The 27,334-nt window shown below is 39.7% G+C and overlaps 1 long non-coding RNA gene across 2 annotated transcripts; it reads left to right on the plus strand.

Moving 5' to 3' along the window:
• The first annotated feature begins 677 nt into the window (after positions 1–677).
• On the plus strand, positions 678–27,334 carry LOC135302056 (uncharacterized). Of its 2 annotated transcripts, XR_010363743.1 has the most exons (5): positions 678–1,055; positions 2,203–2,372; positions 4,956–5,060; positions 24,553–24,648; positions 27,221–27,334. It is a non-coding gene; the product is annotated as an uncharacterized LOC135302056 (long non-coding RNA). The 2 variants fall into 2 exon arrangements; XR_010363744.1 differs by lacking the exons at positions 24,553–24,648; positions 27,221–27,334 and adding an exon at positions 6,588–6,755.

Here is a 27,334-nt window from a genome sequence, read left to right on the forward strand (position 1 = left end):
AGCTCAGAAGGTTTATACCTGTTTTGCAGGTGCACAAAAGAAGGTTTCTGCCTTTAGCAGACTGCCATGAATATATGGCAAAATTTGTTTTAATTTACATTTTCTGTAATGTTTCATCTGTCATTGTTACAGTTTGTAGCTGTTTTTTTTTCCTCCTAAATTCTCAGTCTTTTGTTTAAAGTATAGCACTTTTCCAGACCCTCCCTTATTGCAAACATATTTCTAAAAACATGCAAAGAAAGGTTGAACTTTCTCTGAAGCAAATTAATAAGTGCCAGGGCCAAGGACAGGTTTATTTGGGGAAGCCCTGATCTGGATAGTCATGGAACCTCCCCAGCAGGGAAAACAGAGGACCTGCAAGTCTTCCAGCCCAAACAATTCTATGATTCTATGGCAATTCCTGTGCATGCCATGGGACAACAATAAAGTACTAAACTAATGTCCATTCATCTCTTCTTTGCTTAGATGTAATATATTGGCAGAGGTTCTTCATTTTGGTAAATACTGGTGAAATTCCACCTTCAGAGTCAAAATACCCTCTGACTTCAGCAGGGCCAAGATGTCATGAGTCTGCTTTCATGGGACATGGACTATACACCTTTGATGAGAGTGAAAATTTCAATGGAGTTGCAGACACAATATTCCACGTAGGGTAAAGGCACAAAGAATTTCCTTTCCATAGATTATTCTAGGAAGCTTTATAAATAGTTAATAAATCTCTGGAAGTGCTGAGTGGGCTTCCTGTTTTCAACAATCAAACCTCAGGTCATCCAACTCAGGTTAGTCTTATACTGTAAAGGAAAAAACATCCTTAACCACCAGCATGGACTTACTAAATTGATGATAAAGCAACTTCTTGGTAGTGTAATAGACCCCTTTTCCACACTAGGAATGAGAGCTACATCTTCCACAATCTACTTCACCTCCAGGCTAAGTTCTGTCTTGTTTCTCATCAGGACAAACCTCACATAATTCCAACAAAGACAATGAAGCAATTCCAGATTTACCAGGATGCCATGGAGAGCAGATTCTGGTCCTCTGCTTTTATATTCGAGGTAAATGAGACTACAGACAATGCCTTAATCATGGAAGGGAAAACTGGAGTCTGATACTTGCTGGTCTCTAAAGGCTTGGTCTCCTCCTGAAGCAGCAAATAGGAGAAGGCTGTGTGAGAATTATAAAAGTGAGCCAATGACTCAGTTCTTGATAGAGTCATCTGTTCATACTGCACAGCCTAGCTAACCCTGTCCCACTTGTGACTCATTTTTTTTATTGATATGAAGTGCTGAGAGACAAAACCACAATAAGAGACTGCAGAGAACATCAATAAGGGGCAGAGAACAAACTAGGAAGGAGATGTTTAAAATTTTGGATGGAAGGGAGGGGAAAATAAAAAGCTTGCCCATGTGATTGCCCTGGAAAAGTGTATAAAAGGAAAATGGCACTGGAAAAATAGAGACAGTAGATAAAGGAGAGGAAAAAAACTCTTAAAAGAAAATGAAGAGACTGGTGATAGAAAATCAGATGTTGTAAAAATTCTATTTGGGCCTATTTTGCCTGCTGAACTTTTTTCAACAGTGAGTATGTGAGGCAATCCATATTCTTAAGCAAAGAAGAAAATCATTCCACTGCAATCTAGATAATTTCCCACTCCATTTGATGATATAATGCACTAGGAGCAAACTGCTCTAAATCATCTAGGATAACCTACCAGTCTCACTTTTCAGCAGAAAAGGATAAACTTTGTTCTAAACAGTTTCACTCTCAGAATCAATGCCTCTTACATCCCCCACTGGATATTCTGTACATACTGCACTCCTCCCACATGGAGGTGCTGACTAAGTCCTTCTCACAGGTGTAATTGTTCCAACAGGGCTCTGCCTGTGCACACCACAGAGCAGTTTCTCCTTTCCAGACGCTCCCCCAAGACTGTTTCAGTCATGATGGGCATAAGCAAATAAAAAGAAACAGAGATTTTATTAAATTCTCTAGCTGTGCTAAGCAACGGATTTTAACATCATTCTGTCCTTTTCCTGCAGTAGCAAGTTGCTGTTGTAGGGATTTTTCTCCCCTTTACAGAATGCTAAATCCAGCCAGAAAGCTGTTATGAAAAAATACCCAAGGGAAGTGTGATGGAGGTTTTTCTTCACTGATTTCTCTTCTAACATTGTTTCCTTCCTTCCTCTCCTCTCCACCCTGCAGACTCAATCCTCAACCTATTGATGTAAAGGAAAAACCCACACTGACCTCATGTGGCTCTGGATTACGCTCCCATTCCTGGGCCATTTGTTTTTATAAGTGAGTTAACAGGAGCACTGAAATATCCTGTCAGAGGAGCTCTGAAAGTGCCATCCACTGCCCTAATGCCTCGTGTGAGTTTTCAATGGAACTGCATTGTTTGAACCCAAGATAATATTTTACCTTCCATCCACACCATTATGAATTCATTTGACTTTCAGTGTACAGTAATAACAATGAATTTGCTGGATATTGAATGTCACATACTTTCGCCAGTACGGCATTTCATTGTAATGCACGGCAGCATTACTTTAACGATGCCAGGCTGTTTCCAGAATCCTCTCTCTGCATTTCACTCACACACCCCCTTCTTTCTCCAGGAGGACAATAAATACTCCTCAGCATTGCCTAAGAAAAATAAAATCATACTTTGCTTTTGCAAAGAAATGTGATCTATATGCAGGCCTCTAGCGAGCGGAACGCCAATGCTTCCTGGGACAGTGTGAGAGTGAATATGTGCACAGAGGCTTTTTATAACCATAAAATGGATGGTCTGGAATACTAATCAGGGTTTGCTTCATTTTGTTTTGCTTTCCTTTTTGGTTGTTTGGTTTAGTTTGTTATTTTTTTACTTGGTCTTTGAAAAAAAAGCTGTGAAATTCATGGCCAAAGCCTACCTCTGTCTCCTGAACAGTTTATCCGTAGGAGTTGAACGGGCCACACTGCAAGTGTGTGGTGATCTGGGCTGCATCCTACTGCTGTAAGGGGCTGAGGGAGGAGTGGGCTTGCCAAGGGCCACAGCAAGGGGAGGCACATGGTTTTCATCCAGCATTAGGGAGAGCCAGTGACAAGGAGCGCCTGCAGCTGCCTTAGGCCCCTGACCCAGGCACCACCTTTGTGAAGAGGATGTCATCCTTGAAGTATCTGTGCCAGAGTTCACCCCATCACTCCAGCTGGGGTGATCAGTTGGATATTTTGTTCTGGAGAAATTCACAATTGTGCACCCTTCTAGTTTTTATAGTGAGCACATTCCCATGCAAATGCTATGCTGGATGAGTGAAACCCTGCCACTTAGCTGCTAATTTTGTGAGGTGGTCTGCTGGGCATCAGCTGGTCTCATTTCTACACATTGGTGCTAAAGCCTTCTCGACATTGTCACAAGGTTCCCAGGATGGCAGCCCGGCACCTCATCCTCCTCAGAAGACAAAATAATTTGTGTGCAGAGTGGATTTCTTGACTGCCTGCTGGTTTTGCAAGTTATGCAGAAAAAAAAAAAAAAGGAAAAAAGAAAAAGAAAAAGAAAGGAAAAAAGAAAAAAACTTTTTAAAAAGGGAAAAAAAAGAAAAAAAAAGAAAAAAGAGAGAAATGACACAGAAGTAACTTTTTATTGCAGAAGGAACAATCATGTAAATGCATTTTTTTCCAAGCTGTTTATGTACAAATTGCTTAGGTATGCGTAATGTGTCTGTAAATGACCTTATAGAAATCCAGGTAAACCTCCTTTGATTAAGCAAAGTATTTTCAAAGCATTATTTGTTGTCATTTTAAGAGGAAAGCTAGTGATATTTCTGATAACAAAGTAAACACTGACATCAGCTGAACTGTTGATAATGTAAAGCCCTTTAAGATTTTTGTCTGGCTTTGATTATTTGATTATACGGGATGACTTTGGTTATTGCCCAAGATTTTGCTGAACTCTACTGAATCACAGATAAATCCATTGCTTCTATAAATGCTCCTTCAGCAAAAAAAAAAAAAAAAGAAATATAGAGTGACAAGATATGACACAGCCTGATTGAGAAAGATCCTTTCCTGGACATGTGGAAGTCCAAGGAATAAGAGTAACCTGCAATTAGTATGTTCTAATGTGGTTTTCTGTAACATGAATGTGCCAGTCTAACATTTATTTAAAAGCTCTTGGAGCTACAATATTTGAAGCTGTCTCTTCAGCTTTATGTTTGCTTGCTTGTATTCTAGTTTTCATCTGAGAGCACAGAGGCAGTTTCCAAGGCAAGGTGCCCTTCAGTGTGAAATACAGAATATATTAAACACTGAAATGAATAAGGCAGCAACTGTAACTGTTGCAGCTAATGTACATCACCCAGGTTTGCACAGAAAGAGTTGAATTTACACAATTACTTGCAATGAATTTGCTCCAGAAGACCAATCAGCATTTTGAAAGAAAGGGAAGCTAGGGGAAAAATTGCTCATCTCAGCTAAAATAATGAAGGCAATGATCAGTGGGATAAGGCAAAATGGATGGCAAAAGCTGCTTGTTAAATATGTTAAATACTTCAAACCTGTACAACAATAGACAAGATCAGCATCGTAAATGTGACACTGTTATGTCAACTTATCCAGACAATGATTTTTTTCCCCACTTTTCTCCTAGGGTCAATATTTTATCCCCAGTCCTGTTGTGGACTTTCAGACAGCTGACTACATAGGGTGGTTTTGGAGAAGGTTGAGTTAGTAATAAGAAAGTCTGAAATCTTTTTTTCTTGTACCTAATAACTGATGTGATATTTGTAAATCCAGACCTCAAACCACACAATGGCAAAGAAAAAAATTTCACCATAATTAGATCCTATTGATGAAATGCTGCAGACAAAAGGTTTCTTTGTGGGAGGATGAAATGGGCTTGCCTCAGGTATTTGTAGGCCACTTATTGAAGACATTGATTGATAATTTACCAATCTCTTCATTGCTTTTTGTAGTGCAAATACCCCAGTATGTTCGGATATATAAACAGATAAAAGACAAGTGGAAGAGGCCATGATCAATCCAAGCAGACAAGTGTTCTAACGAAGAATTACAAACAGGTAAGTGATTCCAGACAACACACAAAAGGAGAAGGTTTAGATCAAACTATCTGAATAAACGGTGACTTGAAAGAGTTCAAAGCAAAGCACAGAGGTGTCCCAGGAGGATTTATGTGTTTTACCTGTCTATTCATACAACTGCCTGTTAGATCAAATCAAATATTTCTCTTGTAGAGTGCATGCAGTGATAAAGCACAGGCAGGTTTTGATGTGTCAGCATGTCAGTGGAGAGACACTGCACACATGATATTGCACTCACGATGAGCTTTTGTCTCAGGTGCTTCTCTCCTTGGCAGCAGTGAAAGAGCAGCAGAGCTGCTTGGCTGTGCTACCTGGCTAATGCAACCACCAGTTCTCAAACAAGCCAGTTCAAAGGATCAGCAAGGGGAGTGCAAAACTGAAGACACTGTTCACAATCATTCCTCAGTTGTATGTAACTCTTCTCTTCCCCAAAGCACTTCAAAGAGCAGGAGCAGGGGCTGTTTCATGCACTGCTTAAAGCATTATTGCTTAACAGCACATGGCAGCTCTGCCCAAGAGCTTCAGGCCAGAGCAGAAGACCAGCCCACCCAATTGAAAGTGTGAGACCATCAAACAGGCAATGATCTTTCAGCATGCAATGCAAAGAGGATTCCTATCCTTACTGTCTCATGAAAAGTGCAGTTTAATGCTTTGTGAGCACTGGTTACAGAGAACTGAGTTTTACATCTTTACTGATGGCCCAGGAAGTCAAACCTGTTAACTCTATGACTTAGAGGATGTCCAATTTTATGTTAGAGAAAAGATTAGCCATATCACTTTAGCAATTTAGGAGTCTTACAGACCCTGAACTTTTACTTATGAGATATGACATGATAACAACTTCAAGTGAGGCAGCTGCTCCTTATAATCAGATGGAATCTGGTCATTAATCTAAAACATTCATCACTATTTACTTCCTCCTTTAATAAAAAGTATAAATGCCACATATATTCCATACAGATATCAGCTGCCTGAACATACAAACGCAGAGATTTTTCATTTTCCTCAAATACTGTGTTATGTTATGACACTTTAAATCCACAATGAAACCCCTTAGTTTCCTAGAAAGAAAATCCATCATGAGCTATGTGTCATAATTTCAGCACCTTACCCTGTGTCCTTTAACAGAGCTCTTACTCTAGTAATCTGCATTTTGAAGAGGCATATTTGGCCACATGCAGCTTCCAACTTCAGGATCTGTTTATAGAATCAAAACACTTGTGAGGGGAGATGTGACATTTCTGTGGAGCCCTTTACAGAAGCTGGAAAAACTTAAAGACTCAAGCCAGATTGAAAGGAGATAAATGAAAGCATGAATTTGTGTTACTGAGATGTTTGAATATTTTCCTGGACTTTGTCCTGTACAATTAAACAAGGTATTTAGGGACATGTCTAAATTAAAATATCTCTAGCTTAACCTCATTTCCTTCCACAGAGTTTATTTCTACAATCTTGCTTGTGCACACTTCCCTTTGTTCTCTTCCTTACTGTTTCTTTTCCTTTCAGGAGCCTTATTTCAAAAAAAGTTGCAGTGTGCTCACCCAACCTGTGCTTCAGCCCCTGAAGCAGACTGGAAAATTTTAAATTGCTTTCAGAGAGTAAAGTCTGATTAAGTGCTGTGACATCACCCTAGCAGTAATATCCAATCCCAAATTAAATCTTTGGTGGTTTTGATTTTGTATGTGCATGTTTTCTTTCAGAAGCTAATGACAAGTCTTGGAATATCTGAAACATATCTCCTTTTCTCCACTCCAGCCACAACCCATAAATAATTCTGCATTGGACTGAGTTTTGTTATGTCCATAGCCAAATTTGGTACCTCCTATGTGTTATTACTGATACAGTTATCTGTTTAGTCCTGGACTTAAAAGATTTGGCCCACTCAAAATCTCATTTATTCCACTTCTTGATGAAGTTCCGTGGTTTGTTGCACAGCTTCCCCTTAACTGCCTGTACAATACAGCCATCCTCCATGGACCAGTCCATTACTTCTGTCACCTTCTGACATTGCTCTTTGTCATATCCAGCAATTCCTCATGTCATGTGCAGCAGTTTTCCTGTTCAGCTGTCTAAATCTCAGTTCAGGGAGCACTTGGGCATCTGCCTCCTGCCTAACACTTTCCTTGAAAGAGCTGCACCAGCCAAAGATCTGTCTTCTGAATCCCTGTTACCTCTGTCAGTGTGCACAGGGCTCAGTGAAACTCTCCGTTTGCATACAGATGCCTAGTTTTTCTTCAGGATATTTCAGTGCAGTGCTTGTTTATTTAAAAAAACCCAAAACCACGTTTTGTTAAGTAAACTATCCTAATCCATTAGCAAAAAAAAAACACCTGCCAAAATAAATTCACTTGCAATACTGATATCCCCTACCATATGTACAATTTGATTTAAAGTCTAATAAAACAGAATGCCTTTCAGTCCTTATTCTGTTTCACAGAGCATTTTTCAGCTATTTATTTTCAGTTCAGATTGCTGTATTATTTTTGCCTTCAAGCCTCATGTTGTAAGATGAAAATCAGATGAATTCACTTTGGCTTCCTCATCATCATCATTTCAGTTTCCTGTAAATTATATGCCCACTTTTACTCAAAATTGAGCAGTTTGCTGCACAAAGGCAACAGATTTTAACCATCCAGCTCCTCCTGCTTTGTAAGATCACACACAATGTGCAGGATTTTGCTGTTAAGAGGCAGTTGTAGAAAAATGCAGGCCTTTTTATCAACACTGGCTATGTCCCACTGTGCTCTGATTCAGTGATTGCTCCAGCCTGCACCAAGACTGACACCAGACTCCTTCACCCCAGGCTTGTGCCAAGTGGCACTTCTACCCCAGCTGCCCTGTCACCACTATTCTTGGTCGTTTCACCCACAAAGCCTCCTCCCAAAAGCAAGGCATAGCACAAATGTCTGAGGCAAGTGGCACCAACAGCTCAGGGGTAAACACCTCCCAAGAAAGGCTGACAACAGCCAGAAGCTGGAGCTGCCTCTGGTCTGTGCTCTGTCCATTGGCCATGACTGGTATGTGCAGAGCAAATCCATGCCAGGCAGAAAGCTGATGACTAAATATGGACAGATATATGCATAGCTGTGGAGATTAGGGACAGAGAAATCTTCTTTGACTTTTTATTATTTTTTTTGATGAGAAGAATCCTATCCTATCCAAATATATTTTCACACTTCAGATGGTGACTTGATTCCTTTCTCTACAAAGCAGGTTCTTGGTAGTAAGAGTTGGCAATATTAACAGAAAACGTAGAGAAAAGCAAATAGATTTCTCCATGTCACTAGTGAAGATTTAGGAAAAAAAATGGGAATCCAAAATGATATATTGTCTTATCGGTGGTCATAACAGGTAAAAACTACTTCGTAACTGGGAAAAAAATGGGGAGAACAACAGTAAAAATGAGTGACAGTTTGTCAGTTCTGTGTACAAATGCTGAGGTAGAGAACAGCTCCCATCACCTACCACAAGCTATCACTGAACATTTGATATTCTGCTCCAAGTAATTTTTTGTCAGCAGCTGTCCAGTCACCGTGAAAATTTCTCAATTTTGTACCAAGCATTTTATCAGTTCAATATTACAGTACATTCTTTCTGAGCTTTACAGCATCAGCAAAATAAAGGATGCAAATAATGTCCCTGATCTAGAAACAGCAGCCAGATAAATCACTGTCCCTTTCCATTTAAAATGAATATTTATGTGTTGAATTTTAAATATAGTCTTTCTATCACTTTTCAAGAAATTCATTTCTTTCTCTAACCCAAAATGTCTTGAGCTGTGACCACACAATTATTGTTGTTATAAGGATGATCTTATTGCCAACCACAGATTATTTATTTAAGGATGGTCCAATCATGTCACACAAGCTTCAGCTGGCCAAAGAAGTCACTGTTTTGCCAAGAGATAATAATGCTGACAGTTTGCTACCTGACCTCTATTTATCATTGTGTACCAGTTAAGACTTAAGCTGAAAATATGTCCAGGGAAGAGCTTTTAAAAAACAACTAGAACCACAGATCTTGCACTACACTAAAATCAGAAAGAAGATTTAGGTGAAAAAATTATTTTTCTAACCCTGCATTGGGGTAATTGCAGAGAGCAGGATATACAAATAATGTAATCTAGCTTCATTCCAATGTCCCATCTATTCTACCAATCTTATACATACAAAAATTTTTAGGAGACTTAAAACCAGGTCTTCAGGGAACATGAGCACTGAAATGATCTGAAAGCCACCACCAAGAACAGATCCAGTCCCTGAGCATAACAACTGGCTAAGCTATTTGCAACACTTCCTCTCAATTCCATTTGTATGCTCCTCCTCTGCCACTTGTATATTGATTATCACAATACTAGTATTAAGATCAGAATGACCATAACTTCTCCTGTCATTGTTTTTCCCCCCTTTAACTTCACATAATCAAAGTACAGCAGTAAGGTTCAGGAAATAAAAACACCACTGAGGAATTGTACCTAACGTGGAGGGCTCCTTTTCTGCTGTTCTGGAGTTATCCAGGAGAGCATTGCCAGTGGAGGCAGAGTCCATCAATGCAGCCACAGGAGCTGGAGGGGAAGATGAGGGGGAGGATCTTGGCAGATGATGTGAGCACAGTCCTCGAGATCTGGCAGGAGGAGCAGAATTCACTGAGGGGTGACTGAGCCAGGCTGAAAGACAAAGGTTACAGTGCAGTGACTCTGAGCTCAGGGAGGGCTTCCTCTTCAGTGTGATTAAGGCATTAATAGCAATAGTGACCCTTGTACTGCTCCTGAGGATTCCACAAAGGGTGATGCAAGAGAGCTCACTCATTTTATGGTTGCCCTGCCAGAAAATTTTTAGGGCATCAAAATAATTGGGAAGTTACTGAGTGAAGTCATGTCTGGAAGAGGGGAGGAAGCAAGCTGGCACATTTGTAGATTTGCAGGAACTTCCTCAAGTAACCAGGCAATGGTCAAGACTCTGATACCTCTTTTTCATTCCTGTGCTACCTGAGGGAGCTGCACAATGGAGCTCCTTCCAAAAAGCCTTCTGCTGAAATCACTTGTCCACTGGCAGGTATAACCTATTCTTCCTAAAGGAAGATACGGTCACATTCTTGGTTGATATAAATTGACATCAGGAGATGCTGTTAAAAGAATTTGTATCAGACATGATGTTGCTCCAGGGTTCCCATGCATTTCATTGTGCAATCATACTCTTTTATTGTGCAGGTTGCAAATGAATTCATGGCTCCTCCAAACCAATCCATAAAAAACCACCTCCGCTTTGTGGACTGGTGCTCAGGTGTGATGCTGAAATCTGAACCAACACCAAGCTCTGGCTTTGGTGGAAGTTCTCACAGAGAGGAGGTCAAAACAATTGTGTTTCTATGTTGATAAAAGCATTTTGAAATGTTTCACTGTTTGAATCCCAGGCACAATTATAAATATGTGGTTTGAATAAATTCAAAGATATTATTACCATAGAACCTAATAAAATCTTACATAGTTTACAAAACAAAACCCAGGTTAGCTGGAGACAGAAAAATTCATTTTGGTTACATTTCTAAGAGATTTGGTTTAGCAGGATTAAAATAGCTGCACTGGAATTATTCAAATAGAATTTTTTGGCTTTGCAACAAAGTTGCCTTATCTTTATTTAACTTCACTGTTTGATCATCTGTGTCCTGTTTTCAGCTTCATTTAAAATTCTGTTCACACCTAATCAGATAACATTAAATTCTGGATTGAAGGTTAATCCAACAAAAGCTTACGTGTGGGGGGCTCCATGTGCTGGGCATCATTAAGATTTTTTCAACATTCACATGACATTTTACAGTTGGAAGAGGCATTACAATTTTGCTTTAATTGTGAAAAATCTCCCTCAGTATTGTCAGCTGTGTACAGCATCTGGCAAAGGTTCTTTTGAAATAATGAAATTCAGACCACTGAGTTTAATACCTGTTCCACCAAAAAGATGCATGTCTAAAATGAGGAGAAAAGGGTTCAAAAAGTCACTCAATCACAATCAGAAGTCAGAGGTTCAATGCCACAAAACAAGGATTTAGTCTAGTCTTGTACATTTAGAGACTTTTAAACTGGAAATATATTCTTCCAGATACTTGTCCCATAAAATACATCCCCATGGAATATCACTGAATTGCACACACTTGAATAATTTATTTAATTAGTCACATGGGAAGTTTATTTCTAAAAATGAGTGCTTTCTTTTCCAGCTATACAAAGGAAGCCATAAATGTTTGGGTGTGTAAATTAGAAATCTACTTTTTCATTGAGGATATTCTTTAAATTTCACTGGAGCTTTTCCTACAGCAAACTTCTAGAGCTGCTTGATTCTCTCATACATCCTGCAGCGTTCCCACGCCCAGTGTAACCAGGAGTGCAGGACATTGAAACTTCATTTCAAATCCCATCTTCCATATCTAGTTCACATGGTTTGAGGAAACTCAGAGCAAACAAAACACCTAATAACTTTAATGAAATCAATGGGGGGAAAAAATTAACTAGGGAGCCCCTGGGTAGATGTTAGAATCTCACTCTGAGACAGACCTGATGAGAATTTCTCTCTTTCATGCCCATGTCTCATTGCCAGTAGTTAGCAAAGCTTGTTCTCCATTAACTTTTACTGTCTTAACATAAGCCACATACCCCATCTTGGTCACTTAGGGTTTCTTCTATACAGGAGAGCAGGATCTCAAATTCCAAAAGAGATGTCAAAGATTATTAGGGCAAAAACTCTTTTCTGGGCATAGGTCCCTTTCCTGGAAACTTCTTTAGACATCAAAATTTCCAAGAGCTATTTTGAGAATAAGATTTCACCCAGGTCAGACTTGTCCCTACAGCAAGAAACGTTGATTATTTTAACTGCTCAGAGGAAAGAAAAAAATATAGGAGATATATAGGAGAGAAAAAGAAGAATCAAAATGTAATAAAACTTGAGTAGAAAAGAAAGAAAATATCATCTTCTTCCTGATAAAGGAAGATGGAGGAACCCAGCACTGGGTGCCTGCCCTCTCTTACCTGCAGAGCTGTGTGGTTCTTGAAGTAAATACATTTGAAAGACATCTCATACAGCATGATTTGAAGTTGTTTTCCTTCCCTTAGACTACTTCTAAGAGCCCACGGATTGAAGTTTGATATAATAAAACATAAACCTGGTTGCTACATAATTAACTCAAAATTTAATGAGCAATAAAAGTACCATTATGCTCTTGTAATGCATTAAGCTTATACTCCTGCTTAATCCATTTAAAAGGGCTCTCTAGGTGTTCACTTGGCAAATAACAAAATAAGGCAAGTCAGAAATTACACTTATTAAATGTAAATGTGTATCTTTAGCAATTGATATCTAACGTCATAGCACAAACTTGCCCAACTTAATTAAATGAATAAATGTGATTATGCACTTAATATCTCCTTAATTACAAGGCTTAATTATCTTTTACATGCCATGCTGTCAGCTCAATGGTTGTCTGTTACCTCACCAAAACAGCTGCAGTGAGCACCAAGTCTTGTCTGTGCTGTGCTCCTGCTGTAGTTGGAATTCTCTGTGATGTGTCACAATCTTAAACTTTACATAGATTTAATACTTCTTTAACCAACTACCAGTCTTATTATGGCAGCATGCACATTTTAAAATTAAATTTGACTATATAATGGGAAAATAAATAATAGTTTAATTTCTATAATGTAGGCCATCAAGTCTTTCAGCTTTTGGAATTATTTGTTACTGTATTGTATTTTCATGTAGTGGAGGAGTATTACATTACAGGAACTTTAACTCATAGATGAAGGGCAAATCTGTTCTTCTCCCAGTACCTCAGGGTGGTGTTAAAGGTGACTCCTTTCAGCAGGATGACCCATTTCAGTTCTAGATCAGGCTCTTTAAGGCCACCATGACCTACACGTCCCTTGAGAGCCCCAAGCTGCAGGACCCCACAGCAGGACTGGCAAGCTCTCTCTCCAAACTACCAGAGATGTTGCAGCCAGCCAGGCTCCAGGCCAATCTCACCGAGGTGTGAGCTGGCATGAGACACCTTGTTCCAGAGACCAGGGCTCACCAGGGAGACCTGAAATGCACAACAGACCAAAAACTAAACTCAATTCACACAAATCTTATTTTACTACCTCTAAAAAAGAGTAATTACTGAAAGAAATATCTCACCTGTTATAGGGACATCAGCTTCAGCTCGAGAGAAGACTTCACCTAAGATGAATGTTTAATTTACAAATTTCAATGTTTTGTGTTTCAATGTTTTATGTTCCCCAAATATAAAGAACAAATAACCTGTGATGTTCACAGGATTTTTAGAGAATGCATTTCCAGATAGCCAGACCTGGTTTGCCCTACTCTCACACTGTCCTGCCCCTATAAATCTTAATGGGAATTTATCAGTGGTGTTCACTTCCTAAGTAACCAGAGAAGGGTATTTTATTTTAATTATTATTGTGTTTCTCCATTCCATCTTACCAATATATTTTATCCAAATCAAATGCTGAACAACAAATGAAGGTTTTCAACCTTCCCCAAACAAACTACTTCAATGAAGTCTTTTGAGGTTTCCAAATGGATGTTTTAATAAATGTCATGCTTCTTTTCTGCAAAATTTTGCACTTTTCATTCCTTGATTTAGTACAAAAGAACTGTCAAAATATTTCAGTTTCTTGTGTGAAAGCAATTCCAAGTTTTGACCAGTTCTATAAACTAGGCTAGCCTTCAATTCCATTTTAAATCCAGAATAGGTAAAGGGCACTGAGAGTTTGAAGTGCACTTTGAATAACAACTTTGCAATATTTTACTCTCATCATCACTGTGACTCATGGTACAGCAAGGACAGCTCTGAACTTTTAAAACACATCCAGAGAAGTTGTTATGCCTTTTTTTTTTTATAAACCCACATATTTTCAGCATACAAGTGCTTGAGAACCATCAAAAGCCTTTCCTGACTGTGTTTTAATATGACTACTGAAAATTATTTATTGCCTTTTTCTCTGTTTTTCCAGGAACCTTTAGAAATTTTCCTCCTCTAAGCTAGCTGTTTTACCTTTCATTAAAGGCAAAAGAACCAAAATGCAAAACAGAGAAGGCTGTCTATTTGTTGCACTACAGTACATCAGAGATTTGCAGAATTGTTAACAGAGGCCAAAAGCATTAGCAACAAATGCAGCCTCCTTTCAGGAGATTCTTTCTGAAATGCTTTTTTTATTAAAGAGAAAAGAAAGTTTCTGAAGTGTCTCCTGAGTGATATTATGCAGTAGCATTTAGGGATTCTTTCCTTAAACCAGGAACTCATACAGTGTGCTTTTATACAACTAAGTTGTGCATTTGCATTCTAAAAAATTTCTTCTTAAGGAAGAATCCTTTAAAAACTGCCACAAAATATAATTTAAATCTATCGAGACTGATCACAATTTACACTGGACATTTTATATCGCTTTATAGTCTTTACATCACTTTATATCACTATATAGTATAAGGAACCTACCAGCAAAGTTAAAATACATTTGCACTCAGTTCAAGTGTTATAACTGTGAATGTTATGTATGGATTTTTAGCAATATTGAAGTCAGGTTGTGTGTTAAGACTACTGACATTGTATTCAAAACCCCCTGTGGGCGCAGCCTTTTAGGTCAATGCATCCTCACTGTTATTTAGCTACTGCATCACTGAAAGGAGATTTAGCCAGGTTGTAATTCTGGACAGAATCTGACTCCCAGAAGTAGTCAATTGAAACTAAATCCTGACAATTCAAATGACATTTATCTCTGAAAATTGCTCAAGATGGTGAAAGCTTTGGCTTGGGGATCCCCTTATGTGTGAAGGAAAACACATGGCAGTGTCTCTGCTAACTTTTCTCAGGTACTAAATATTGCCCATATTGAAATCCCTTTTCTGTTATTCTGTACAGAGCTCTTCAGCTGAGGTCCTTGTCATGCACTTTTGTTGTACCTTTGGGAATTAATGTGCTGTGCTTGGCAAGGAAATAAAAACTGAGAGAAAAACTTCTATTTCACTTCTGTCCCAGCTGAATTCAATGAGATTCCACTACAAGCTGGCTAAGGATAAAATCAGGCATGACCTTTTGGTTCTCTGCAAGGTACCTCCTGAACCCTGTGCTATGGACAAGGATGCCCAGCAGGGATGGATAAGGAGAAGGATAGCATCATAAATGGTGCTGGGACACCTTCCCCAAACACCTTCATGGTCAGGGAAATGCAGTTATGGATTTTACTGTCAGTGTCCAGCCACTGATCCACTTCTGATTTTTCAGTCTTGGAGTATTTGTTTTGTAGATCTTGGTCACAGTAAGTCACATAGTATGTGGCTTGGATTCATAGGTCCTGATAAATCTACCCCAGCACATATCCTCAGTGCCCCAGGCACTTAAGGTCCCTCTGCTCCCCCTTGGTTCTCTCAAACACCCTGGAGTTAGTCCTTCCACACACAAATAGGTGTTCCCAAACCAGTGTATGAAAAAGAAACAAAATTTCACATTGACAAGCACAGAATTTACCAAGTGACCTGAATTTTGATTTATAAAAAGGGTGTAGAGATAGCTCTGTCCTATTTTCTAGTTCCCCTCTCAGATTTATGCATTATGTCTTCTCCCTACTTAAAGCTGCAAAAAAGTCTGTGAACCTCAGAAAGTGGCTTGTGCTGCATTAGTTTTCCATACTATGTCCACAAAACCTCAGGATCCCTTAAATACTTTTACAAGATTTATAGATGGTAGCTAAGAAAAGCAGACTTGGGAGGTTAAATTTACTTTATCTATGGAATAATTATTAAGACTTTCCAAGCTGAAGCAAAGCTGATGCTTTCTGTCGTGCTAGCTGTGAATATTGTGACTGGGAGTAGAAGGATATGCAGGAATTGACTGGGGTTTTAGGGAGCAGGAGCTTAAATCTAAACTCATCTGCAAGTGAATCTACCTAGTGTCTCAGTTTACCATTCAAAACTTGAAAATGGTACACCTCTTCCCCAAATGACATTCAGAAGATAATTTCGCCAGTGTTATGAAATGCTCATGTATATGTTAAAGAAAATCCTAGAATATAAACATATCCCCAAGCTATGACCAAAACTAAGTAACAACAACAAAAACAAAAATAATTAGGAAAAAATTACCCTACTTGGAAATTAACTGTGATTTAATTTTTTACACATGACCCATTTATTCAAAACAGAGGAATCCACTATGGAAAGGGAAATATAGCAGGTGAAATTTTAATCAAGCTGTCAAGCTTCATTCTAATTCTCAGGCAGTCTACGTGGAGGACAGAAAGGCAGAGGAAACATTAAAACCTATTCTCCTAAAGAGATGGAGAGACAGAGAGCAACAAGCTGTGCTGATATATTAATCATCTATTTATAATATGTAATCTTTTCAACTTCTGTCATGTTAAAATCAACAAAGAATTTAGCTGAAGACAGCCATAAAATGAACTGATTACAGCTTGTGTGTAGCAGTGATGAAAGAGCAGATACACACAGCTATGCAAATGTGAAATGGAACATGACAGAGAGCACAGCCAGTGAGAGAGCACACGGTAATTGCTGGGCTCTGCAGCTCTCCAGCCAAACCGCCCCTGTGATCATCCCTTTGTTCTGTAACTGGCACACTTTTGGCAAGTAGAAGGGAGGGGGAGGAAGCAAGCTGAGAGTGAACTCGTGAAAGAAAGCTGCTGCAAATGTGTGGAGTGCCAGGGCAATGGAAGGGCTGGGGGTCACAGAGCTGAGCCTTCAGGTACCACCATGCCCAGTCCATTCCTCCCAGCAACTGGGAGGAATCATGTCCAATAACATGCAGACAGTGTTTAAAGGATGACATTTACCCTTCTAATTCCACTGGAAATCCTCCATGAAGGCAACACAGTGAAGGCCTGATACAGCCACTGGATTTAATATGGGAAGATCCCTCACTCCTGTGAAACTGCCTGGGGTCAGGACCAAGTCTGAAAGCTCTCAGGGTAGCAAATAAGACAGATAATTTAATGCATATATTTGCATGAATATCTGCTTAAAGGAGCACGTTAGCAGTTTCATGAAAGTCCACAGGAGACCCAGGGCAGTGGTGCAAGTCACTTTGGAAAACAAAAGCCTAAATCCAAAAGATAAGCTTCAGAAGTATTATTCTCCTCTCTGTTTTGTGCCATTTCCCAAGGATTACAATTACACCTATAACAGCATTTTACTATCATTTGGTTCAACAAAAGTTAGAAACTGGCCTTTCTGTGCAAGACTGGGGTCTTGTCTGGGAGGCATCACCTTCCTCCACTGTCCCTTCTTAGCTTCCCCTCCCGCCTTGGGTCCATATGTGGTCCCAGGTCCATACTCCTTGTTTGTCACAATCCCCTCACCCTTCTCTGTTCAATATTAAGCATCTACACAGCATGGGAACTGATGGGAACATAATGAAATACTGGTTTGATACCACAACACTGTCCATTCCTAACTTAGCCCCATGCAATTAAAAATTGTACCTGCCTCAGTAACCTTATTTTGTAGAGCTAGGCCCGGCATGTCTCCAAGTGCCCTCTCTACACATCTCTTAATTATCTCCAGGGATGGTGACTTCAGCACTTCCCTAGGCAGCCTGTTCTAGTGCTTGACAACTCTTAAGGTGAAGATATTTTTTGTGATATCAAGGCTAAACCTGCCCTGGCACAACTTGAGGCCATTTCTCCTGGTTCTATCACTTGTTACTTGGGAAAAGACACCGACCCTCAAATGACTTCTGCCTCCTTTCAGGGAGTTGTAGAGAGTCAGGTCCCTCTTGAGTCTCCTTTTCTCCAGGCTAAACACCCCCTGCTCCCTCAGCTGCTTCTCATAAAACTTGTGCTCCAGACCCTTCACCAGCTCTGGTCCTTTCTCTGGACACACTCCAGCACCTCAATATTCTTCCTGAATTGAAGGGCCCACAACTGGGCACAGCACAGGAGCTGTGGCCTCATCAGTGTCGAGAACAGAAGCAAGATCAGGTTGCAAGCCATCGGCTGTATTTACAGCTGACTGTTTTTATAGCTCCTTCACATTCACTCTTCTTCAGTGCTTGATTCTCCATGCATTGTGAGGTGTCTGTTACACAATGTAGTCGTGAGACTGTTCTGTACTGTGCTCAGTATGCACATTTTGGTGTATATTTTTTAAGATTTCAGGATTTGCTTATCTTTTGTTCCTTCCATTTCCCAGTGGCTTCAGTGTAGTCAGGCACTCCTGACCATGCTAAGCTTTTAGAACATCAGCTAAACCACTGCCATGGGGCCAGCCTCATGCTCAAAGCTCAGCTTCACTCAAAAAAAGTAGTCACAGATTTAACCCTATGAAGCCAAAACTAGGGAATTAACTTCAGCATAACTCCTTTTTCCTCCAGCATAAAGCTGAGTATGTACCCCATGCTTTGGTAGACAAGAAATTTTGGAGGTTTGTTCAGTAGGGGGAGGTTATTGTTTTCTGGGATGAAGAGAATTTTTTAATTCTCTTTTGTTTGGGGGAAAACAATATTTCCAAATTGAAAGATAAATTATTAATTTTTTCTATTCAGAAATCACTGAGTTTTTTTAGCTTGAAGACAAAAAGTTCTATAGGAAAAAGTTAGAGAGTTCTGTTCCTTTGGGACATCCTGAATAAAAGCAGAAGTTGTGTGTTTCTGCTGCTATATTTTGCACCCCATCTGGTAGAGTCAGATATCAAACCCAGACTGTCTTTGATTTCAATGGCAGAAAGTAAGAAGAAAATAGCCTTTGGCAGAGAAATCAGATCTTTAACTTCTTAAATATTTCCCAGAAATATAAGGCACAGAATTTCACCTCTCCTAGAGAGGGGATGTGAGCTGAGATTTTGTATCTCCCAGACAGATGCTATAATTTCTGCTTTACAGACAAATGTGGTGATGAGTGACCAGAAACTGTTTTTAGGATGATACTTCTTATTTTTTTTTTGCGTACACTTTTACTGATACATTTTTATTTTTTGTGAATAAATATGACCAAAAAAAAGTTGTAACATCGTGAGCAAATTTTAGTGAGATCTAAAAATTCAGAACCTTAAGAATTCAGATAGCTATTTTTTCAAATGTTGAAAGTGCCACAAATCTGGATTCACTACTATGTAAATACATATGTATCACCTTGTTTGTTTCTTTGGTTTCTTTTTTTCCAAATAAATTCCTATATCTATGTGGAGAATGGAAAGGAATTCTGTGTTCCTTTGCTGTAACCTGAAAGAATAAATCAATTCCTAGTTTCCCCATATTCAGGAAATAAATATCTCTTTCACAAAAATTATTTCTTTTCCACCCAACACCTATGTTTTGCCAGCACTTCTACTCTGGACAGATGGAAACAGGGCTCATGTTGCTGCCAGAGGCATCTGCTAGAGGGCTACACTTGGGTGCAGAACTCAGCTGTTCTGAAATGAAAGATTATTACATTAACCCAGTGGACAACCTGTAATTGCCTTGCTTTATTTCAGCTAGAAATTTTTATGTCACAATCCTGTCTTCCTATTAGTCTATTACAAATAACCTTTTGTTGAACAAACATCAAATTAAGGTAATGTGAAAGAAACTGATCAATAAGTTTCTGCCTAACTCACCTGGTTCAAACTCTATTCTACCAAGCCTTTTCAGACTCTGCAAGTCACTCCACCCAGTATCTGCTGAGAACAGCCTTTTACCAAACTTGACTGATCTGCCCATTCAATTTTAAAGTACTCCCCTGCAAGTTAACTCCCATCACACAGAGGGGGCCCAGTATGACCTGAGAGTCAATCTTGCATTAACAGATGTCCACTGATGGTGCTAGCCAGAGAAGAGAAACTGAAATATGGCACAATCAGATTATCTATGTGGCTCTAAATGTCTGGGGCCAAGGTTGCTGAAGGACTCTCATGTTCAGCCTGTGTCCAAACTCCTGCATTTTCCTGCATCCTTCACATGCTGCTGTTTAACTTTCTTCCTTAGGGGAGGATTTTTCCAGCACATGGCTTGCAGATGCTTTTCCAATTCCAAACTCCTTCCCTGTGCAGAGTTTTGTTTTTTCTCAGTACTGACATTTCCATGCTTTCAGGGCTGGCCATACAAGATTTGCAGTGTGGGATCAGATGAATTGCCAGTCTTATCAGCATCCTGATTCCTGAAGGAATGAGGTGCACTGGGCAGTAACTCAATAATCTCAGAGAAGAAGGGCTGTGTGTTTTGTTCTTTGGGATGAAAAGTAGGGAAGCTGTAAACCTTCTCTCCTCCTGATAGTGCCTGGCAAAATTGATTCATGTGAATCACATTGATTTTTATCTTATGACAGTTTTTGCTTTCATACAAACATATATTGTTCCTGTGGGGTTTTTCTTGTTTGTTTGGGTTTTGGTTTGGTTTATTTTTTGTTTTGTATTTAATTTGACTTTAACAAAATGAAACACAGAAAAGGGGCAAACAGGCATGTCCTTGAAGATCTGAAAGCTCTTTGAAGTAATTTGGCTGACTTTGCATGTTAACAAGGCTCAGCTGTGAAGGCAATAGCAAGTAAACAGACAGCAGTAATATCTTGAATGACTGTCTAGAGGGCAAGTGCTTGCACCAAGGTAAACCAAGCATCTACCACACAAACTCTAAATTCATCCATTTCTCCATCCTGATACTAATATCTGAATCTCAAAGGCTTTCCCCCAGCCTTTAGTCCTTCTTGATTTTCACATTTGTTTAAGAGCTACTTTTCTGAATTGACTTTCTGTTTCTCATTTTGTTATAAAAAATTAAAATAAGTACAGACCTTTGAGGATTGAGTAAACTGTTATTAGATATAAGTGGAAAACAAATAGGTTGTTGTAATAATAACTGCTTATAAAGAGCAGATTGACTAAGTATGCAATAGGAAATTAAATGAAAGATAACAAGATTGTTTGATTGCAACTGACTTCAAAACTGACCTCTGAAGAAAAAGAATCTTCATCATCCTACATGATAACCAAATCACACATTCATTCCTTCATTTTCAAGTGCTTACAAGCCTATTAAATCACCATGGGAAGGATATAGATTGCAGAATTACCATGTTACTTCACAGTATTTTTAACCATTTCTCCTAAACCTGGGAGTTAGGAGACTTATGGGATTCCAGTGTGTGGCTTTCACTTCAGTGAAAAGGCTTAGGGACATAGGCTGTGTGCTGGTTTAACCTGGGCTGGATGGCAGGTGCCCTCCAGAGCTGCTCCATCACTCCCCTGATCAACAGGAGAGGAGAGAGAAAATACAACAAAAGCTCATGAACTGAGATAAGGATGTGGAGAGGTAAATCACCTTTTACCATCATGGGCAAAACAGATTCTGCTTGGAGAAAATTATTGAAGTTATTACTAATCAAAATCAGAGTAGGATTACAGGAAGTAAAAGCAATCCTAAAAAACACCTTCCCACAACCCCTCCCTCCTTCCCAGTCTTAACTTTATTTCTAGTTCTCTACCTCTTGCCCCAAGCAAGTGGGGGCAGGGAGGAAGGAATGGGGGTTATGGTCACTTCATCTCATGTTCTTTCTAGTGCTGTTCCCTCCTCAGGGTGAGAAGCCCTTCCCCTGTGCAGCAGGATGTTCTGCCTGGAATGTAACTCACACACTGCCCTGTTTGCAAGGCTATCAGTGGTGGGGTGAGAGAGGCTGTGTCAGGTTGGTTTGGTGTTGAATTATGCCAAAACCAGCCTGGCTCATTAACCCCAAACTTTAACACCCTGGTAGTGAGGTAAAGATGTGGCAGATATGGTAAAATATCCATATCTAAAAGTGCCCAGATGACACAGCTGGACTGGAGATATGTGATTGGCAGTCAATCATGACAAAAGTCCTGTCCCACAGTCCCATTTTAAATCAGTCCCTTCTAATGTATCCCTTCTTGGAGTGTGCATGAAGAGTCCTGCCTTGGCTGGGGATGCTCCTCCAAGCCCCTCTCCATCTCTGATCACCTCAGCCTTAGTCAGCAGCAGGTCCTGGAGCTGCCTGGCATAGACCCTGTTGGACAAGGGGAAAATTCCACACCTTCTCACAGGAGCCACCCTTGTAGCCCCTTCACTACCAAAACCTGAAATAGAATTTGTGTTTTGACACCAAATTCAGATTTCAGGGGAAAAAGTCTCCTCTAAGCAGTCAGAAACCAGACATTGTTAGCTGCATAACAGTCTTTGTAAAGAAGATGGGGTGCACCTTCTGCTTACACTTGCCTTGATATAAGTGTGTTGAGAGACAGTCTGTAATTCATTTAGTGTACAAGACTGGTTAAGCACTCACCCAGGAAAACGGAGATGAACATTTTAAACTCTCCCATCTCATCTTTTGACAAGAAAGATGTCACTAGCACCAGAGTAATCATGGAAAAAAAATATTATTTCTCCAGTTCAAGCAAACAATAGGGACAGAAATAAGCTTATTTTGTACTTTTGTGTTTAGAAAAAGTGAATTTAAAAAAAATCCAAACGCTTTCCATGTTTTAGTTTCCCCTTCCCAGCTGAGCATCTCAGCTGTGAGCAGATTCCTTCTTCTCTGTTCTCCAAGCCAGGAAAGGCTTTCCAAGATAAAAGTGAGTAATCATTGGGACTGGCACCATGCTCCAGGTCATGAACACAGGAGGATGATCTGGAGAGTTCTGAAGTCAGCCCATGCCCTGCAGGGTCTGCTCAGGTAGGTGTCCCCCAGCTCCTCAGGCTCAGGAGTGCAAGTTGTGAGTGACTGTCACACGCTGCCTGCCTTCAGCAGTGAGAGAGCAAGATAACCCAGATCTGAACGTACCCTGCAGGCACCATTCCTCTTCATTTTGTTACTGCTTCTACTTTTAAGTGCATATCATTAAGCACTGAGTCTCCAGAGAGCTGTAGTTAGTATTTCTATTTTTTTTCTTTAAATCAAATTATCTCCTAACTGCTGTATCATGAACTTACAGAGCGCCACAAAATAGAGAGGTAGTTTGTGCAATACACATTTTGAAGAAAGAAAAATTATTAAGGAAGAAGTAGAGCTGCAATCATTTCCCATCCACCTAATGATGGTGTTGTGCTTTCCCAAGGGCCCTTGTCACCTGTTCTAATTCACTAACTCTGACACTTTGTGTGCAACCACAAACAACTAAAATCAATGGGAAATGGAAATGTCCTGACAAGGCCAAATTGAGCCCACCTAGGCTGTCAATGATTTCTTCACCCTTATTAATGTTGTGTGAATGTTCCTGGGTGTACCATGGTCAATCACACAAAAGCAGGGCAACACAGAGCAATGCAATGTGCCTGGTCTCCAATGCAGAGCCCTGGAGGCAGGCATCCTGCAGCACATCAGGAGAGCAAAGGATGCGGGAATGGGATCGAATCCATGCTAATGCTAATAAGAATAATTAATAATTTTTATAGCAAATAATTATTAATTCTAAGAAATATTTTAAGCATTAAAGCACCTACATGTAAAAAATTAATGCAATTTATGATCCCATATCAAGAGCTTGGCTGCAGAGACTGCCTTGATGTCATTGAGGACATGGGAGTACCTTGTACATTATTTGTAAAAAAACAGCTAGCCTCTCTCTTTGCACCCTGCTCCAAATATTCATTTAAAGCTACTTTAACTTTTCATTGTAGTCTTTTAGTGTGCTGTTATTGTATGTAGGGTTTTTATGAGAATCCACAACAGAAGCAGGTATGCTTCACTTTAGGTAAGTTTCAAACCCGGTGAAATATAGTCATTTAGGAAGGTAGGCCTTGGGTTTCCTCTTTATTGTGCCAAATGGAATCTCCATATTCATATTTTGGAAAATTTAAAACTTACTAATTTGCCTTTTAGATTTTTCCTAATTAAAAAATAATATGTTTTAAAAATCGGCTCTTTTACTTCTCTAATTAAATTTCCACAGGATATTTTTTGGTGGGAGAATTCAATTAGGTTTTAATTTTAGTAATCAGAAAAGCATTGGTGCTTTGAGTATTTGATTTTTAATTTAAAAATTTGACATGGCATTCCAATTAAAATGTTCAACAGTTGCATTGTAGCATAAAAAGTCTATTACATCTGGTAATCAGGAGAATCCAATGACCATAAAAAATGCAAACAGTATTTCAAGCACCCTCAGGTAATAACCATATTTAGCAAAGACTAAACACTTCAATTACAGCTGCCTATAGCAGCTCTGATCACTCAGAACCCATGACAGCACGTGGAAGAAACCTTTTACCTATCTCAACTTTGGATAAGGTTATACCTTGAAAATGCCACCTGAGTTTAGGTTCAGTAATATAACCAAACCTGCCAGAAGCAGCATGAAAAAGGAAGTGTTGACTCTGCTTCTCATTTGTGCAAGCTCACATAAACCCACAAGAAAAGAAGAAACCATATCCATGCTAATAAGAACAATTTATAATTTTTAATAGCTAATAATTTTTAATTCTAAGAAATATTTTAAGAATTACAGCACCTACATGTAAAAATGTAATGCTATTTATGATCCCACAGCAAGAAGTGCACAACATTTCGGACAACTGAAATGCAGAATCTTGAATGTGCCAAATCCACAAAATGAAGAAGGCAAACAGATCATGTAGAGTCAAAGTGAGTTAGGAATACAGAAATACCGTTTCAGTTTTCAGCAGGTGGATCATTTATATAAAAGATAAACCAGTACCTTGCCAGTGTCCAGCACAGGCTGGGCTTATCACAATTGTATACAAAGCAACCCTAGGAATATTTTGGTCCCCAGGGCTTAGTCATTGTCATAATGGATCACAATTGGCTCCATCTTGTCTACTGACCTGCCTCTGACAGTGACAAATACCACTGAAAGAATCCAATATTGTCATTGCTCCCAACAAATGTATGGCATTTTAGAAGAATTGTATCTGTCTGTCTTGCCTTTTGTTTGTCCTCCATCACTAAAAACATAATGTTCCCGTGTTAAATCTTTTCCATTTTCCTTTAAATGTCAACTTCACCATGTGCTTCTCATCAATCACATGACTATTACACTTTCACTTTGGAGCTCCTGTGCTGCACGTGACACTGCATGGCACAGACAGCAAGGCACGAGGTCAGGGGCACCTGCATGCTTAAACATGTGCTGTGGTGCAGTGGGGAAAAAACACAGCCAAAACACTTCTCAAGATGGTCCATTTTTGTTCTTTTTTTATAAAGACTGCTATCATGTACTGAGAAGGGAGCTGTGATTCAAATCATGTCAAGAGCTGAATTCAGAATCTAACCTTGTACCCACCCAGGATGATGTAAAGATGGTGCCTGCTGTGGGTGTGCCTGACTTTGCTGAAGACACTGAAGAGGCAGCTGAGAAAGGTGTTAGATGAGCTCTTTGGCGGTTAATAGAGGAAATTCAAAAGAAAAAAAAATAGAAAAAAGAAGTGGAGTTAAGATTAAAATAATAGAAAACACAGAGCCTAGTGGGACTTCTTGTCTGCAGTTCTCTGCAAAACAGTGAACACCACAGGGGCAGACTTGGGGGAAATGAAGAGAAGCAATGATGGCAAAAAGTCAACTTTTACTTTTTTCAGATCTAAAAACTATTTGAAATTAAGAGGCGAAGATTTTCAGGAAAGCAAATAGATCCAAAGACTGAAAAGATACAAGACAAGAATAAATGGAATTTGAATTAAAATAAATATGACATGAATCTAAACAGGCCCTGATGAGGTGGTCGCCTAAGGACAAACAGGTTCAGTGCTTTCCTGGGAGTGCCCAAAGACTGGGGTAGTACCTGGAGTCAGTCCATTTAGAGCATGGTGGAGTAATTTCTAGGGAATGAGAGTCCTTGTCCCTTGCATTGCACTGCTGCTGCTCAGGAGGACAAGGCGAACAGAGTCAGTGTGTGATGAGAGCCCAGGAACCCCGGGTTTCTGCAGCCCAGGTGACCCAGAGCAGACACTGCAGCTCACACCAGCAAGCACAGGGCATCCCTGCAAGCACACCCACCCCGGTGTGGATCCACCAGAGATGCCAGCAGGGAGGGGTGGCAGGAATGCGAGCTGAGAGGAAATGTCTGTGTCCAAAACCTGCTGTGAGACAACTCCCACAGGGCTCCTAGAGGGATGCACTGCCTGTGTCCCCCCACATTTCATACACCAGTGCCTGTTTCTACTCATGACAACCACGGCTGCTGTGGGGGTGAAAGGCTAAAGCCCACCCAGCCCCTGCTCTTGGCACCTGAGAAAGCTCCATCAAAATTAACAATCCATATTATGCTGGAGGTGCAGCTCTGTTTCTCTGCTCTCACACACTCTCTGCAGCAGACAGAAAAAGAGCAGCTGGCAGTTTTAAGGAGGGAATATGAAAAGGGATAAGCTTAAAAGTCTAACTCGAAATTTAATACCAAACAAGAAAAAAGCCACCAGGAAGATTAAACAAAAGTTGAAAACAGGCTTAAAAATAAAGGAGCAAGCAAAGGAATCATTTACAAACCAAATGAAGAGGGGAACAGATAAGATAAATTCTGAATATTAATAAGCAATCAGAAAGGGGGGGGGGGAAGAGAAGCTAGAATAGGTCTATTTTACCACAGGCAAAATAATGTACAATGTTTCAATCTCCCCAGTTAAATTATAGAATAAAAAGGAACCTTAATAAAATATCAGTGTGTAAATCTCTCTCCAAACCACCCACATGCTGACTACTGGTGGAGATAAATAGATACAATAACACGTAGAAGGCAAAATGCCACTGCCACAAATGCTGTCAAGTTGATTGCTTTTCTGTGGACAGTAGAGAAGGTATTTTAATAAACACAAACCAGGAAAATTAGTGCAGCTGAGCTGACCAGCCGAGCAATTTTGAAGAAAGTGAGATTACACTGTGCACAACTCAGACCCTGAGGGGTTGGATATGTGTAGAAAAGATGCTAAATAGGCTTGCTGAAGTGTTTTGATATTTCCAGTCAAGAAACTCTCAGTTTTCTGATGGCACGGAAGGGTGGTTGATGCATTCAGGGTCCAGCCTAAAAACTTTCCTACATAATTATGGCAAAGAGACTCCTAAGAGAGAATGAGACCAAAAAAAATTATTTTCTTTCATCATTTTGTTTTGGTTGGGTTACATTATTTAAGGGTGTCCTGAGGTGTAGTTCCTGCTGTAGTCCTTGGGTAGTTCCTGCTGTAAACAGTGTTTCTCTCTTTTGTTCCAGGGCTGGAGCAAACCTAGAGCTTCACATGCAAACTCCTCATGAGGCATTCTGCAGCTCTGCTTGTTATATCCTCAGGGCACCAGATACACTAATAAGAGAGAGCAAGAGAAGAAC

Source organism: Passer domesticus, chromosome 6 (genome assembly GCF_036417665.1).
Source record: "Passer domesticus isolate bPasDom1 chromosome 6, bPasDom1.hap1, whole genome shotgun sequence".
Taxonomy (NCBI): domain Eukaryota; kingdom Metazoa; phylum Chordata; class Aves; order Passeriformes; family Passeridae; genus Passer; species Passer domesticus.